Source organism: Pantherophis guttatus, chromosome 7 (assembly GCF_059756535.1).
Source record: "Pantherophis guttatus breed Tessera chromosome 7, ASM5975653v1, whole genome shotgun sequence".
Lineage (NCBI taxonomy): Eukaryota > Metazoa > Chordata > Lepidosauria > Squamata > Colubridae > Pantherophis > Pantherophis guttatus.
In genome coordinates, this window is record NC_142069.1 from 93,365,698 (window position 1) to 93,383,144 (window position 17,447).

Genomic DNA, 17,447 nt, shown 5'->3' on the forward strand with positions numbered 1-17,447 from the left:
CTCTTCCTCTTCCTCTTCCTCTTCCTCTTCCTCTTCCTCCTCCTCCTCCTCTTCCTCTTCTTCTTCTTCTTCTTCCTCTTCCTCTTCCTCTTCCTCTTCCTCTTCCTCCTCCTCCTCCTCCTCCTCCTCCTCCTCCTCCTCCTCCTCCTCCTCCTCTTCTTCTTCTTCTTCTTCTTCTTCTTCTTCTTCTTCTTCTTCTTCTTCTTCTTCTTCTTCATTTAGTGCCCCTGTGGCATCTGCCATGGGTTTTCTATTGGATCTGCAACTGCCAGAAGGAAGGGTTACTCCAGGGGGCCTTTAATAAACCGGCACTAAATTATTCCCCTCCAGATGAGGTTGACAAGATGAGCCTCTCTCATCATCACTTCTATCCTTTGGAAGCCACTCCACCATGACGGGTTACCTGATAAAATAAGCTTGGGGGTCTTTCTGAAAGGCAAGATGGATGTCAGTGAAACTGTGAAGCAACATTAATTATGAAATGTAATAGCTTTTCTGGAGTTGCCGGGATCAGAGGGATCTTTATATGGCTGCATATTTATGAATCTGAGGCACAAAGCAGGCGACTCCTTACTTTTCCTCATGGGCTCAGTTTAATTTAATAGAGGTCAGTTTACAAAGCATACAAACTTCTGAGAGCTTCTTGCCAGTGAGGGCAAGCCTAACCTGAAGCTCACTTTCATAAAGAGGGCTCCAAGTGCCTCTTGCCAAGAGGTTTTATTTTTCTTTTCTTTTTTCTTTTACATTTGTTTTATTAGGTTGTTATAAGACATACATAATAAATTATGGTAGTTTGATACGGTGGTATTTATACAGTGTTGACTAGAGGTTATTAATGATCTAATGTTTAGATAATTTAGACCGTGAAAGATTTGTTAAAAGGATGATATCATTGTTACTGTAACTATGATTTAAAATGTCGGTTTTAATCAGCACAGGAAGATTTAGCCTTTAAATTCAGCGCTAATTATGACATTAAGAAGGTCTAGTTTTCCCTCCAAGGGATAATGTTGGGTGCCATAGACAGAGTCTCTAAAAGGCTTCTAAAACCTGATAGTGAACAAGAGGCAATCAGTGGCCCTTCAGAGGCCTTCAGAAGTAGGTGGCAGGACCATCTCTATGGATTTATTCTAGCATTTGTAGTCCTTTTGGGGAGAAGTAAAAAAATAACCCCATTGTCTGGTGTCCTCCAAATATATTGGATTTGAATGATGAATGTCCAACAGACCAAAGGGCACCAAGTCAAAATGCCATGCAGTGGATTGTCTTTCTCCTGTCCCTCCTTTCTTCAAAGTTCTCCTTCTCTGAAGTTTGGAGCTTGTGCAAAATAGTTGCAATTGTCCTAGACTCTATGATGGCTGGCTAGACCTAGGATGTGCATCTTGAAGACTTGGGTGACCTCAGTTTCTTCTCTTGGGCCTAGAATCGCAAGAAACATTATTCAGTAGCAGCATTCATATCACACATGATCCAGTTACCCATTTTCTAGGTTCCTGCAATACAGACTGGGTTTGTAAACATGTTAAGCCACAGAAAAACTGAACAAAAGTAACATCAACCAAGACTAGGAGTATGGTTGGCAAGGATGCAGCTGCTATGCTAGTAGAAAGATCCGTAAGTTCAAAATGGCAGCTATGACTGTGCGGTTGAGAGACCAAAGGATGGCTGGCACATTGGTAGTCATTTTAATCTGGGTGGCAAAAAATACAGGAATTTTTTAACAACTCCTTAACTGATAGACAACGAGAGATTTAGAATAGTGAAAAGCAATTTTTTTAAAAAAAGTTGCCCTAAAAATAAATAGATCAGAACACACATTGTGGGTGCTGAAAACACTTATATCACACCTTGCAATGTGTAACATTATTTTTACTCAACTTACTTTAACAAGTTTTGCACAAAATCTGGAAATAAAACTTTTATTCAGGCCTACAGTTTAATAATCACCGATGAAAAATGAGCCCTTCTTGTAACAGTGAGTTAAAAATTTGTATCTGTAACATATGCCGGGATATGTTTAATTATAAAGGTGATGATAAACCCAGGTTGCAACACGTACCTGGCAGAGAGAACTGAATAGCTATTTATATTTGCACCTGGAAAGGCCTCTTTTTGTTTCCATTTGGGTCCCAGGTAGTACTTTTCGAGTGCAGAGATTCATGCAGAAATATTAAGTTGTGCAAAAGTGTGTCACACTCAATATATTCAGACAAAGTCCAGAGGTTAAATGGAAGGTCTGAGTTCCTTGTGTCAAAATAATATTTACTAGTCCCTAAAACAGCTGGTAGCACTTAATCGGGAATTGGATGATAGAAATGTCCGTGTAATCAGATGATCCATGGGGAAATGATTTCATGCGGTGCTCTTAATGAGGTTTCTTTTTTCTGTCATATTCGTGTTATCCCACAGTCTTGCTTCAAACAATAAAGGTAATGAGCATTAGGAGCGTGTCTCTGATTATTACTCCACGGGAAACTAATCCCAGTGTCAATATTTGCACGAAACTAAAAGCTTGCATTTTAAATGTATTTTCCCTCCTTCGTATTAGTCTTCCTGTGATCCTTTGATGGGACCCAGGCAGCATTCCTTCTTCCCTTTTGTACAGTTTGGAAAGCAGCATTTAATGTGCATCTTTCCTTCGTTAAATGGTGGGAAGTTGAGGGGAGAATACGGAATATTTCCCTGCCAAGCAAATGTACTATAGGCTGAGTCCAACTGAGCTTGGCCCAAAGGGACAAATCCATGAAGATTTGTGGAAGATTCACAGAAGTGGCTGGCCTTGGACTTATTTTAAGGAAGGTGGCCTTTTTTCTTTTTTTTAACTTTTTAAACTTCACAATCTAACCTGTAGTTCTGGAATTTCCTGGTAGTCTCTTATCCAAATACTTAATAGGTCTTTACTGTAGGTTTTTGAGATTAGTCAAGGTTCACTAGATATGGTCGCCTAGTTTGAGACTCCATCCAAATCTAAGGAAGTCTGTGCCAAATTAACTTATTCAGGTAGAATATAATGACTTTTCTCTTCTATCCTGGCTGTAAAAAAAATACAATAATACACTAAGTAAAATACTACTTGCTGGTCTTTTCTGCAAATCCACTGCCTCAGGTATACATTAGAGGCACTCTGCCAATTAGATGCCATTTCCTCCAGGGCCGTAACATACATTTTGTGAGTAGAAACTTGCTAAGTTTGCAGACATGGGAATTCAGCTAAAATCCATTCTACTAAACAGATCAGAGTATTATGTAAAGCCGGTGTATTTATCTGAACGTTGAGCTTTGTGTTTAGTATATATGTATTTTATTACTGTGCTTTCTTTTACCTATTTTATCTTGGAAATAGACCTTGTGTTTTACCTTTAATTCATTTTCTTTCATATTGCCATAAGAATGATCAATCAATAACCTAGCTACCCAAGACTGCCTGAGGTAACAACCTCACTCCATCACTCCAAGCCCAGTTATAAGTTTCTTGTCTCTTAAGGACTCTTTCCCTAGCCTCAGGCTGTACAAACTGAAAAATGTCCATTATAACTGGACAGGCAGAGACCTGCGACTCCATTCAGGTTGGTGCAGAACCTGGCAACTTTAAAGCAAAGTAGCAAGCAAAAGTAACTCTGAGTTTCCTGCCCACAGGCCAAACTGCATTTGGTCTTTGACAATCTGGCAAAGCTCCTGCATCCCTGCAGTGGTAGCAGAATATAAATTTTCACCACCATCCCTACTATGAAGTTAAATCTTAAGCTTCATCAGACCTAAATCAGGGAGCACGGCTAAATGTTGTGGAGCAGCTAAATAAGCCTAACCAAACAGAGGTCTCCAGGAAGGCCAGAAGCAAACAAGGAAAGCAGCTGTCCTTATTCTTATGCATGTTGTCAAGCCAACCTCCCTCAGTTGAGCTCAACTCTTGGGCGTGTCATGGACATGACTTTACAGTCTACAAACCCACAAACTTGGTGCTCAATAGGCTGCAAGAAAATAGATAAGCTTCTCTTTGCTTTGGGTTTAGCTTTGGTTGGCTGAAGTGTCGCTCAAAAGTGAAGTGATGCCCCTTTGTATTTGTTGCTACAAACAACCACACTACTTCGTTCCAATCATGCACAAGCCCCTGTGCACGGAGAGTGGGTGCGCAGAAATCTCGGTGAGCAAATCACAGCAGCCAAATGTGGAAAACTGGCTTCACCCTAAAATTTCACTGAGGCCAAATGAGACGTTTCACTGCACTGAGATGGTGCCTCCCCAATCCGTTTGGGCCTCCTAAGCCTCACTAGTCCCTTTAAAACAGCATGAATTTGGATGCTGCTGCCATCACATGATGTACTCTTGAAATTATTCTAATTATCTTTTTTCCAATTAATCCCAAATACCTTGTATCCAGAAGTGTTAGGACTGCCCCAAGGGCTGTGGAAAATGTCCAATTTCTGGGACAGGAAGACCAGAGAATTCTATGTTTCTGACCCACATAGAACTGATCCAGCTGTTCCGTGTGATCCAGAATCCTCCAGAAGTGAATATTCTGGAACCAGAAGTAATTCAGGATGTTCCAGACATGATCTGACTCCAAGGATGGATGGTCTGGGATCAAAATGGGTTTATTCTGTGTTCCCTGGAATCTTCTCTTCCTCAAATGAGGATTTGTACTTCCCCAACAGTGAAACTTTAACTGACCACCTTGGATGGGACTTAGATTCCAGTAGTTAGAGCTCAATAATACGCAGAATCACTTTGATTAGTACTATCCATAAAGAGGCAGAGAAATTACCTACCCAGAAAGTAAGTTCATCATGATATTCAGGTGATTCTTCTGCTTTCAGTTGTAGGAGGTTTAGAGTATCCATTATCTGAGGTTACAAATCTCAGCACACCTCGAGAGGCCCCACATTAGGAGCAACCAGGCGGGGTTCAGCATTAGTAACTAAATCTTTCTGGAGAATGAATGAGCTGCACATGAATAGGAGAAAGAGAGCTAAGTTGCCTTTTCAGATGCGAGAACTTTGTTTAATGGCAGCCTTTATAAAATAAGCACTCATAATAGAATCCAACTTTATCTAACTGCCTGTCCATTATCTTCTTTAGTAACACCTTCCCTATCTAGGTATCCTGGCTGGGGCTGGGTTGTAGGGCATCCCTGCTCAGTGTAGCTCAATTCCACAAGTCACAATTCATCTGGCTTTTGAATAGCATTTATGCCCAAGTAACTGGACCCGTCCCCTGGTTCCTTCTCACAGAATGGGGCAGAGCTGTCCTCTCTGGCTGCCTCTGCTGGTGCTGTTCCCCTGCATGAATTACCCTTTCATAGATTGCAGTGGGCTGTGAGAATAACCTTGGGAGGCAGGAAGATGAGATAAGAGAATAGCTGACTCCAAAGGAGGAAAGCGTCTCAGGGGGGACCCTCCCTAGTTCTTTGGGAAGTAAAGGTGGGGGGAGGGGCATAAGAGTTTTCAGACCTGCAAGGTTCTTTTACTGTAAACTTACAAAAAACAAAACAAAACAGGTAGCATTAGTGAATATTGTTTTACTTCCCTGCCTGGATTGTCTCAAAGGGCTGGCATAAATACTGAATTTGCTTTTCTTTCCAGTTGTGTGTTAGTGACAGGGTCCTTTTTGGTACAGAGCTATTAACAAATATAAAAAAAGATAAATTCTCCTTTGAATTGAGCTCCTGAAGCCTTCAAGGATACCTCCAAGCAATTTCCTGGCAGCAACAGAGAAGAAGGTTGCCTTTTACAGGCTTCCATGATTTTTTTTTCAGCTTTCTAAGCCAGCCCAGAGTCCAGGCATTTTCTGGTGGAGCTCCATCCAAGAACTGGTCAGGCTGGTAGCCGAAGCCAAGATAGGTGACCCAGGTCCTGCCCTCTTCTGAAAGTAGCAGATAGATGCCAATGAGATAATTCATATGTTTATGGCCAAATAAGCAAAGAGGGACCAAATAATGGTAGTAGCAGAAGAAATGCAAGAAATATGAGTCAACACAAGTTCAGGTCCTGATAACCTCATTTATTACATAAACGTGTCCTTTTAATATATGTTAGGACATATACTCAAATGAACTATTTCTCGCAATGCCAGCATAACTGTGAAGGGGACGGGATTTTCCCTTTGATAAGGATGTGTTTCTCCATGGTCCTGTGTTCCAGCCTTGGGCCTCCACTGAATTTCATGGTGAAAAACAAACAATTAAGGTGGAATATTTGATGCTCATTCCTAGGAATTTGATATCAAACTCTATTGTTCCATCAGGTGTGCTTAAAGAGTGACTGTGTTACATCTGTCTGGTGGGAAAACCTTCATGTTTTCATAAACAGGAGATAATTGGTGACAACTTCAAAGAATTGGACTGACAAGGAGAAGAATGAGATCCATGGTAAACCAACAGAAAGGACCAACTATAGGAAGTCTCTTGATCCTCTGGCTTTCTGGTTCAAGGACGATGGCCTTGGCAAACATCCTTTCGTGTCTGTGGCCTGTAGAAAGAGGTAGTCGGTTACGGCATGGGTCTAATCCAAAATGTGAAGAGCAGGAAATGGCAGTTTTCACCTCACTAGTAAAATATAGTGAAGCCGAGTTGGAGGAAAGTTGCTTCAACATATTAAACTTATTGTAGAATCAGATATGACATTGTTTCAGCTCCTAGCTATCCAAATTGTCAAAGGGAAGTTGATTACACGATGAGAAGTTAAGTTGCATAAACTGAATGCTGGATTAGTCAAAACATCGCTGGGTATTATTCTTAGCATTGGAGAAGGCAACTTTTTATCCTGAGCTTGGAAATGAATCCAGCGTGTTTGCTTCTTTGTTTAGCGGTTTATTTGGCCCCTACATGGATTTTCAAGAGTTATTTCTAACGCTTGCATCATCTGAAAAGTTTTATCCTATTAATGCTAAAGCCAGAACAATTGTGTGCCTACTTTCTTTTGAGCAAAGTCACTTCAGTCAAGTTGCTGTCCTTCTGCTTTTTTTAGAGTAGCTTGAACTGATTTTGAAAGTTGCTCTGGATAAAAAAAAAAGATGCAAAACCTTCTTGCTCCCAATGGAACAAAAAGGTGTTTAAAAAGTATATGTGCATAATTAACTGCACCGGAATTCCTGCCGTGCCAAGGAAAAAGATATTTAATATTCACTGATACCCGCTTTTCTATTTGGCTACTGACCCTGTGATTTATAGCCATTATTTGTTTGCAGTGTATTGGATCGGCCATTTTAACCGCTAATTCTCTTCTCTCCCTGACTCTTTCTTTGCTTCTTCCTCAAATAGCTTTCTCAAGGTACTTCTAAAGCCATTTCTGGGATCGCTTCTAGACAGCCGGTAGAGTTCTTAGGGTTTGGTTATAACCCGAGACAGACTCGGGTTCAAGTCTGCCTGCAGCCCTGGAATCTCATTGGGGGACTTTAAGACAATCACTCTCTCCCAACCCAAAATCTCTGTTGCAAGCGGTTATTGTTGGGGGAAATTAGAGTCATGAGTGTTTTTCAGCTTCTGGAGGAGATCGAGACATAAAATGCAATAAACAAACAAACAAACAAAATGGCAGCAATCCCAGGGAAACTAGAGAACTTAGGAAAGTCAATAATATTTGGCCAAATATTGTGTTATTTTCAGTAAACATTAGAATTTCTTATCTGCACAGGTAGAATTTATATTTTAAAAATGAATTACCAGGATATTTAAAACAGCATTTCCAAATACTTGATTGTTTCAAGCATTTCGGTTGGGTTTAGATTTTTGTTTTCTTTTGATGTTGAAATACACATTTTTGCATGAATGAAACTTTTTTTCCAAGATGAACATACAATGTACAAATTTGTAAAATCATCATCATCAATTTAATAATCTGAAATGTGTTTCTTTAGTAAAATGCTAGATTGAATTCCTCGTTAGATGGTGGTTATCTTGCTTCTTTCTAGTCTTAAATTCACCCTGTGCTGTTTCTCTGCACTTCAGTCTGCTGGGCCAATAGAGGAAGGTTGTTGTTGTTTTTAATTATCTTAATGGTGTCCGTTTTCTGGTGATTGAGAGATACTCCTTATCTTTATTATGATTATTAACAAAAGTGATGTTCAAAAGAATTTTGCTTATGAGTATTTTGAACTTTTTTTGATACATCAGATATTTGACAGGACGATGAAAGGGCCTATCCTTTTTTTTGATGTGGGCTGTGCATGTGGCCCATATATGAAAAAGGGAAGGGGCTTTGGTAGGGTGGTCTTGACTTTTTTGACTCCCATCCTCTGCAGACAGCCATGTCAATCTAAGCCCTACACTATGAGTTGAGGGGCTGAGATCTCATGCATTCAAAGTTCAAGCTGCTTTCTTGAGAGGGAATATGTGACCATTTCCAGTAACGCAATTTGGATCTTAAGGTAGAGCCTCTTTATTTGAAGAAACAACAACATTGTGATAGTGAAGCTTTTTAAGCCTGCATGGAAAGATGAAAACCAGTTGTGGGAACATCTATGTCCTAAAACTGTGCGTAATGCCTTTATGGATCACATGAAGATTGTAAAGGTTAGCTGTGATGATAATATTTCATTATAATATCCCAGGCACTTTAGGATAGTGGCTTAATTTCCTCTTGAGCCGCTAACCAGCTTTTGTGAACACTTAAAGACTTAAGTGTGAAATGTGGTTTAAGTGGCTATTTTGAATATTTCTTTTCAGAATTCCTCACAGCCATTGACAAAATAGCATACGTTGAAGAGAATTGCAGGTGTGCTTGACTCAATTTTGAGTCAAATTAGACATAATGGTTTCAAATTAGGAAATGAGGAAGAGATTCAAATTGGAGCAGGAGGAGATAAATTGATTCAGGAATATTCAACATATAATTTCTGTGAATAATTGTTTATTTATTTGGAGGGTTTCTATACCACTCAGTGGAAATTGGCTGTGTGTGGCTTACATTACATATAAATGAGATTAAAGAGTGTATATTCTAAAATGCAAAGCATTGCACCAGATGTGAAAATACCTCTGCATTTGCAAATCTCCAGATTACAGGAAAGAGAAACTCAATATTTCCATCCCAAAACCTATCAAAAAACTCTTTCTGAAATCCAACAAAAAGAGAAGCATCCAAACCAACCTGAAAAAAATAGGCTGTGCCCCAGAGTTACTTTTGCAGGTGTACCTTATATCTTTTTATGCCTGTAATAAAACATAAAAAATATCCAAATAGATATTTGGAGAAGCGATTTGGACCTTAGTTGGAAATGGAACTTTTTGGAAGACAGATTCCAAAATCTAGCAAGCATTTGCCTTACATTTCTGTTGCCTTTGTGATAGTAGGAGTAAACTAGCAGGATAAAAAATAAAAAATATCCCCAAGAAACAATATTCCAAAATGATCACAAAAGTGATGCTAATCTGGATTGCTAAAATGACCATTATCTTCTTTCCAAATTAGCCTTCCTACCCTTAGCTCATTTTTGGGCTAGAGGTCCCATCTTTTCTCCCAGCCTGTCAGGACTTGTGCTCTGTAGCAACTGTAGGAATGAAATATGAAAAAGGTTTGCACTAAAAAAGGCATCTTTAGTCTTAAACATTCCCTTTAGTTTTATCAGAACACAACCACAATTTATTAATTGATACATATCAGATGCATCATTCTCTGTTGCTGGTCTGAAATCGTTAAATCCAATCTAATTTAGGTTTAAATCATTTAAGTAGCGTGGCATAAAGGGGAGAGAGAAAACTACCATATCTTTAATTCAGTTCCCAATAATGGGGGCAAAATGAGGGTCAGCTAGACATAACTGTAACAATCCTATCAATCAACAGAACAACAGAGCTGGAATTGCCAACATTCGTGTAAATCTGATAGGAAAGGTTAAAATCAGAGAATCTCCGCTTCAGTTCAAGAACGAAAACACTGCAGGTGTTCCATCTGATTCCCATCTCCTTTGACTGCACTGATGTTCCAGATGTTTGTAGGGTGGATGTGCCAGTAACGTGTCTGCCTAGGCTACAGCTGCTGACACATTAATGTTGCAGTTATGACTTGGCGTGTGTGGCAAGCCCCTTCTTCAAAACAGCTGCAGAGAATACCTATGTGGGTCCAGTCTTCATGTGGTGTGTGAATGGGACCTCGGAGCATTGGAAATATTAACCACACATTTCCTATTGGATTCCTTTGGCGGATGCCTGATCAAGAAAATGCTCCGGAGGTGTCCTTTTGAAAGAGGAGATTGGCAAAAACCTCCAAACAGGAAAACTGGTTTGTTTCACTGTAATTCGTAACCCCCTTTGGAAGGTGTCTAGACTTTAGTGAGACTGATCTTTTGGAGGAAATGGCCATCAACGTTTCAGTTGCTGCTCTTCAGATGGGTCCAGTATCCATCCATCTCCAACTCAGACAGACCCCTCACATCCTGGACATCAACTGTTTCAACTTTTCCCCTCAAGAAGCTGCTCTAGGGCATTGCATAGACACAAAACAACTAGACACAGAGAGGTTTTCCCCGTGCCATCACTTTGCTAAACACCTCATTCCCACAACATTGTCTTATGCCTAAAGATATTTACCCATGTAGTAGGGCTATAGTGCTACTATCTTTCTCATCTTCTCATCTTTCCTACTGCCTTCTCCTATTGGAGAATCACTTGTTTGTATCTTATGATTTATGATCTATGACTTATCACTTTGTTGTTTGTATGTACACTGAGAGTTTCTGCACTGGAGACAAATTCCTTGCATATCCAATCACACTTGGCCAATAAAGAATTCTGTTCCTGTTCTGTTCTGTTCTGTTCTATACTGTTCTGTACTCTACTCTATATTGGCCATTCAGTTTCACAAAATATCTTTCTCATTATATCACTGGTCATTATATTCAATCTTAAGGTATTTATAAAGATCATACATATGTTAAAATAAATTTTCATGTTTTTAATTTCTCATTGCTATATTTTTCATTGATTTTATTTGTCCTTTAAAATACTTCTTTTCCATTATAATTTGTAACCATTCACAGTCATTCACAACAACAACAAAATTCCTCTGGATGTTGATACATAAGAGATAATGCATTTTGCTGTGCATTTTCTTTTAATATATGTCTTTAAATGAACTATTGGGACAGTTTAATAGCTGGGAAGTCAAAGCTAGTCCGTGGGTAGCCAACTTGCAAAACACGTCATGTTTTGAAAATTATTTTTGTAAATACGTATCCCCTTGATAAATGGAAAAGGAATCCTAGAGTTGGCCCCCCACATACACACCCCTAATGTTTGTCCACTGGTTGCGCATCTGAGTTTTACAAGGCTGCGGCTTTTGTGTGCTCTTTGAAGCTTGTGCTGATATTCTTGTGGCCCAGAGGTGCTGCTGGTGACCATCGCACCTTGAGCATGAATGCCTGAGAGGAGGGGGGGGAAAGGCTTTAAAGGGGGTGGAGGGTTAATGCAAATAAACTCTACCAAGCTCTGCATTTGCAAATTAGATTAAAAAATAATTCAGCAGAGTGTCCAAATCAAATAATGTTTTTAGTCAGACTGGCAGTTGGATTCTTCATGGTCAGATAGTTCCAGGTGACAATTAAATTGCAAACTTCCCATTGAGCTGGTTTTCTGAGTCAAATGGATGCAGACCAGACTGACTCAACCCAAAGGCGCTTTTTTCCAAAGGCAACTGGACTTTCTTTAGGAAGAACAAAGGAGGTCCAACTGCCTTTTGGAAAAAAGCCCTTTTGGGACACCCAGGACCTGGATGACTGAGAAACTCCATAGACAGGTTGACTCAACAAACCCAATCTTAGCCAATTTGCCAACTTCTCTGTGAGTTCCTAAATCCAAAATCTGAGATTGGGCCTGATCGTCTTCATTCCAAGTACCCACTCCTGCTTCTTGCCCCGAAGGAAACATAGCCTGCCTAATAAATTGGAACCCCCCCCCACCCTACCCCACCCTTCCAAAAAGCCTGGAGGTGGAATGAGGAGGAAGGAAGGAGGAGGGAAATCCACCTTCCCTAAGGAGCAGAGTCACGCAAAATGCACAACGGAGGTATTTTTAAAAAGGCTAAGTAAGTGGATTAGCTTTCATGAAGGCACAGGAGAGGCCAAGACAGGAATAAATGTTTTTATTTAGCTTGTTTCTCTTCCAATATACAAATTCACCCCATTATGAAAGTTTATCTCATTGGATTAAGGTGGAATGTGATGACAAAGCTGCCATTCTTTGACTCTGAATCTAACTGCTACTGTCATCACATTTCACCTTAATCCTATAATATAAACTTTCATACATGTATATTCCTTTAGTATTCTTTTCCTTTACTCTGTTTAGCAATTTTTCCCTCCTGGCTATACATAAATGCTGTTAGATTGGCAAGAGTTCTGTAGCTGTACCATGTTCCTGGAACAACTTCTGGAAACAAGTGAAATGTTGTTGTAAATCTGTAACCCTTTTAAGAATATTTTTATTCCAAACTGTATCACAGTAGCTTTAATAGGAAGGGATTTTATATTTCTGACTCCATTTAAAAATTAAGAGGAATAACAGAGCCCATTATTACTAAATCTTAGTTACTAAGCTTTAAATTGGAGGCAATGGGCTTGAGGTGGAGGAGAAAATCTTTATAGAGAATGGAATTTATAGAGGAGAGAGCCAGGATTACACTAAACTTTCCTAAAAATCGTATGGACATGTTTTAGACATAACACTGAATCCATCTTCCCATGCCTCCCCAAACTGAATGCTGGGACCCTCGGAATTAAATATTGGTTTTCAGGTTCTCTGCTACCTTATTCTGTATCATTCAGTATAAAAAAAAAAGGAGGCAACATTTAGATTGCTTAGATAAACTGAAATAGCAGTTAAAATGTTCCATTTATATGCTCAGTTGTGTGTAAAATTGAGGAACATTTATAGATTGAGGAGACCAGATTGTTGTTTCAGATACAATTAATGCTTTGAACATCAAAAAGATTTGTATATTTTAAAAATCCCAAGAGCATTAGATTACCTATTAATTCTCAATGCCTTATTGTGCATGTGATTGTAACATTGATCAATTGTATTTAATACTGAGTAAAACCTCTGTACATTCTTTTAGTAAGTCTTGGTTTATGGATCTTTTAAAAGAGAGGGAGGGGGAGAAAGAGAAAATGTAATATTTTGCCTTGGAAGAAATTTGTTTTAAACTCTTTTGGGGAGGGACAGATCCAAAAGATATTTATCCCAAATGGATAACTGGCTTTTGGGTCAGTTTCTAAGGCAAGTGAAGGAAATATTCACCTATCCCAAAGGTGCTTTTTCAAAAGGCAACTGGACTTTCTTTGTTCTTCCTTGAAGAGATTTCGCTTCTCATCCAAGAAGCTTCCTCAGTTATTGGATGAAGTTTCTTGGATGAGAAGCAAAACATCCTCAAGGAAGAACAAAGAAAGTCCAGTTGCCTTTTGAAAAAGCCCCTTTGGGACAACCATGGCCTGGATGACTGAGAAGCTCCATATACAAAACATTCAACTTTTCTTCTTCTATCTGATAGAAGTATAGATTGAAGTGAATGCTCAATCAAAGGAAAAACATTGCAAGGTGCATCCTTTGATGAAGGCATAACCATTTCTTGAGTATATATTTGGTAACTCAGATCACTGGTGAGACATTGAAGGAATGGGGGCCAGTTAATATCTTCTTTAAAGGACCCAGACAGCAAATGAGTACCCTCTCAAAGACCACATCACACTTTAACAGAAGAGCACTGCAAGAAAATATCTAAGATACTTGTTGTTTTTTTTCATGGAAAACCCTGGTGGATGGCTTGTGGAAATGGAAGGGTTTAACCATTTGTTGCTTCTACAAAGCTCCCAACAGCCTACGTAAAACAGCCTTGTCCCCTAATAATATTAGAAGAATGTGAAGTGTTTTGATTTCAAAATTTATGCTCAAAACTCATTTTTCAAACAGCTGCTTCATCATACAGAAAAGGAGCTGCTCCCATCACTTCAGAAATGTTCTGAACCTGACCTCTATTTTGACCTCAGGATACTCCTTTCTCCAAAGCCTCAAAACCTCCCCAAATCAGAACAGCTATTCTGAGTTTGGGGAATGGAGAATTCAAAAGCCACTAATCTGTTCGGGTGATTTGCAGATCCATGATATCAGACCTATGTTTTGTCAACAATAGAAGTATATTATATTTAGCCTTGTACTTGGAAAACATAATTATCTAAATATTCCACACCCAACCTAATTATGTAAACTAGATGAGGAAATTGCATAATTAAAGCTTGTCTAGAAGCAAAGTTGTCTGATGAAGACTCATTTTCTCACTCCTGGGTGTGCAAGAATAATTTGAGGTGTGTGAATCTAAAGTTTCAAATTACTATTCTGGAAGCTGTATTACTGTTTAGAACAAAATATATTCAGCTCAGTAGGGAGAAACATGTCCTGGTACAGAATATATTTTCTGCAAATATATAGCTTTCACTCAGACTTTAGCAGTGATTTAAAGTCGATCAATACAATTCAGTGAACAGAGGTGATTGAGTTATATGTGGGTTCTGCCTCGCCTGACTGTAGACATGGAAATGGATTGAACATTAAAAATATCCTGTATATACTAAACAAATCTAGCATCTTATAGGGAAAAAAACAACTTAGAATGTGCTAGTTTCCTGTGTGAAGAGCTTTTAAAAATATGGGAAAGCAATCAAAGATTTGATTCCTTTTCATTCTGAAGTGGTGCAGGCCAAGAACAGATGTACTGTAGGAGTCTATTTATCATATGTTTTGGCTTTTACATGTGTATGAAAAAAGGAGGAAAAAAGCCCAGATGTTAGTAATATTTGATGTATATGTAGCCTGATGAATGTTGATCGCACACAGATCCAGAAAGAAACAAAAGCTTTCAGCCAAACCTCTTTAAAAGCCACGATGTACACAAGGCAGGAAGTTTGTGGTTAACACTATGTGGCAGAAAATCACCACAAATAGGCGATTACCATAACTGTCCTTCGGCCTTGATACCAGTTTTACACCGGGCTGTGTCCCTGATTTTCTTTGCTGTCTGTTTGGTGCACCAACCAAGAAAGAAGAAAAGGGGGTTCCCCTGACCAACTCCAGGGATCAGAGCAGGGGTGAAATCCAACAGGTTCTGACAGTTTCTGGAGAACCGGTAGTGGAAATTTTGAGCAGTTCAGACAACTAATAGCAGAAATTTTGAGTAGTTTGGAGAACTGTCATATACCACCTCTAGCTGGCCCCAGAGTGGGGTGGGAATGGAGATTTTGCAATATCCTTCCCCCAGTAGTGGGGAGGGAATGGGGATTTTGCAGTATCCTTCCCCTGCCACGCCCACCAAGCCACACCCGCCACGCCACGCCCACCACGCCACACCCACAGAACCAGTAGTAAAACAATTTGGATTTCACCACTGAATCAGAGATGTTTAGTAGGAAGTATTTCAAATAAATGAAAATAGCATTCCATAAATTGCAAGTAAAACATATTAATTTAGAAAGAACTTTCTTAACTTTAGCCATAACTTGGTTTTAGTATTTTATTGTGTTCTTTTATTGTGTAAGCTGCCCTGAGTCCTATGGGAGAAGGGCGGCATATAAATTTTGATAGATAGATAGATAGATAGATAGATAAATAAATAAATAAATAAATAAATAAATAAATAAATAAATAAATAAATAAATAAATAACTCTCTGTCTCTTCACCATGGGCCTTCATTCTTTTTTCTTTCTGCTGCAATGGAGAATATAATAAAAGCCACTGAACAGGTCCGTCTCGTCTGGCCTTCAGGCTAATTAAATAATTCCTACTGGATAGGTGACCAGAGAAGAGATTGCTGAAGCAGATACTAACCTGAGAAAGGGTGCTGATAATGAACTCTTGAAGATGGGGTGTATGAGGTCTCCAAGAACACCCAAGAGAGAGAGAGAGAGAGAGAGAGAGAGAGAACCTGCCTGGCCAGGGTCCATCAAAACCAGCTGGTTTTCCGAGGACAAGATTGGCTGTTATGTACCATGACTGATGGCTGTTATCTTTGCATGGATTCCCTGAGGCCTAAGTATTGTTACGCACCTGTATCTCATCCTTCGCTTTAAAAATAAAGGAAATCATTTCTGAGTGAAAAGCGAGAAATCCATTCTTAAATCCAAAATGAAGGAATGGTTGAACTCTGAAGGCATGATTAAGATTCCAGAGAGATTCCAGTGTATTACTCATTAAGTAAATAATACAAGCTTTAGGCAAACATTATTAAATTGTCTGCTCAGTATGGAAACGCCAGCTGGTTCCCCCACTGTGCTAAGTGAAATATGGATTGTTTATTCTGGCTTAGTGTACTTCACCAAACTCAGTCCTTGTGGCTTGCAAATCATAATTTATGGTTTAGCAGATGATGTGACTTAGTTTACTCAGCAAACCATGGGATCTTAGCACATTTGTTCATTGTGTGTTAAACTATTATTTATGTAATCCAAAGTGAACAATGTGTGGTTCGTGAAGATGGCTTAGCAGTTTGAACAAATCTCATCACTGTCTTGTAAACTATGGCCGATGGTTTAGCATGTTGTGAAAACCTCACCCTTTGTGTTCTCCTCAAGAAGTTATGATTACACAACCATGGCCTAATGAAATATGTGAATGCAGTCATTGTTTAACACCATGTGTTTATTACCATTTTCCAGGGGCACGTTAAGGGTGTGCCTCACTCTGACATAGGCCTGTTGTTACTTGAGATTGGATGTGGATGAGAAGTTCATTAGAACATTTGGAGTCAAAAAAGACGGGACTCCGGTATCTGTAAGCATCTAACACACCTTGCATGAGATTGCTACTTGTAATCTCTGCTTATTGTTTTAGAGCTGTTCAGATTTTGGGCGGGCAAAAAATTCTTCCTTGCATTTATTTAAAATACACTTTGAAGCAGATCTGTGCTGACTTATCCTGACAGACACCAGTCCCCTTTCCTCCTTTTTTTGTCTATCTTTAAACTATGAGTAGGAAGTTGAGCCCCGTGTTATATTTCCTGCTATATACATACATACGTACAGTCAACAGTTAGCTGACTTGGATTGATCTTGAAATGAGCTGGACTGAATTGGAGGCCACCAAATCCCAGAATTAGCTTGGGAAATTGGAAAAAAAAAGCATTTCTTTTTGTTGCAAAAAAACATAATCTAGACATGTTCTTCTAATTTAACAGAAGTTGAAGTGAAACCCAGAAAGAATTTAATTTTGCCTTGAAGTATAGCCAGTGGGAAAATCGGCACTTCAGAGCCTAAGTGTCATTGAATTCAGGAGCTTTCGTCAAAATGGAAACCAGTTCTTGATCTGTGCCATCGTTGCTGGATTTGACATTATAGGGAAATGTAACTTCTCTGTTCAAAGTGATTTTATAATGCATACTTTGGATGCAGCATCATTTCTAACAAGAAGTTTGAAATAAAGCAGAGCTTGGAAAGGGGGCTAGACCCCATTTTTACAGAACAAGGCATTCTG

General features: G+C 39.2%; 1 protein-coding gene and 2 long non-coding RNA genes across 3 annotated transcripts in view; 2 read left to right on the forward strand and 1 right to left on the reverse strand.

The window, feature by feature from the left end:
- SEMA3A (semaphorin 3A) overlaps positions 1-17,447 on the forward strand; it is a 128,993-nt gene that overhangs the window by 23,708 nt on the left and 87,838 nt on the right. The gene's annotated exons all lie outside the window — the stretch shown is intronic.
- LOC117670009 (uncharacterized) lies at positions 906-4,431 on the reverse strand. The gene is made up of 2 exons (XR_004592562.2): positions 4,368-4,431; positions 906-1,419 (listed from the first exon to the last, which is right to left on the reverse strand). It is a non-coding gene; the product is annotated as an uncharacterized LOC117670009 (long non-coding RNA).
- On the forward strand, positions 1,399-15,569 carry LOC117670008 (uncharacterized). Its single transcript, XR_004592561.3, has 2 exons — positions 1,399-4,773; positions 6,241-15,569. It is a non-coding gene; the product is annotated as an uncharacterized LOC117670008 (long non-coding RNA).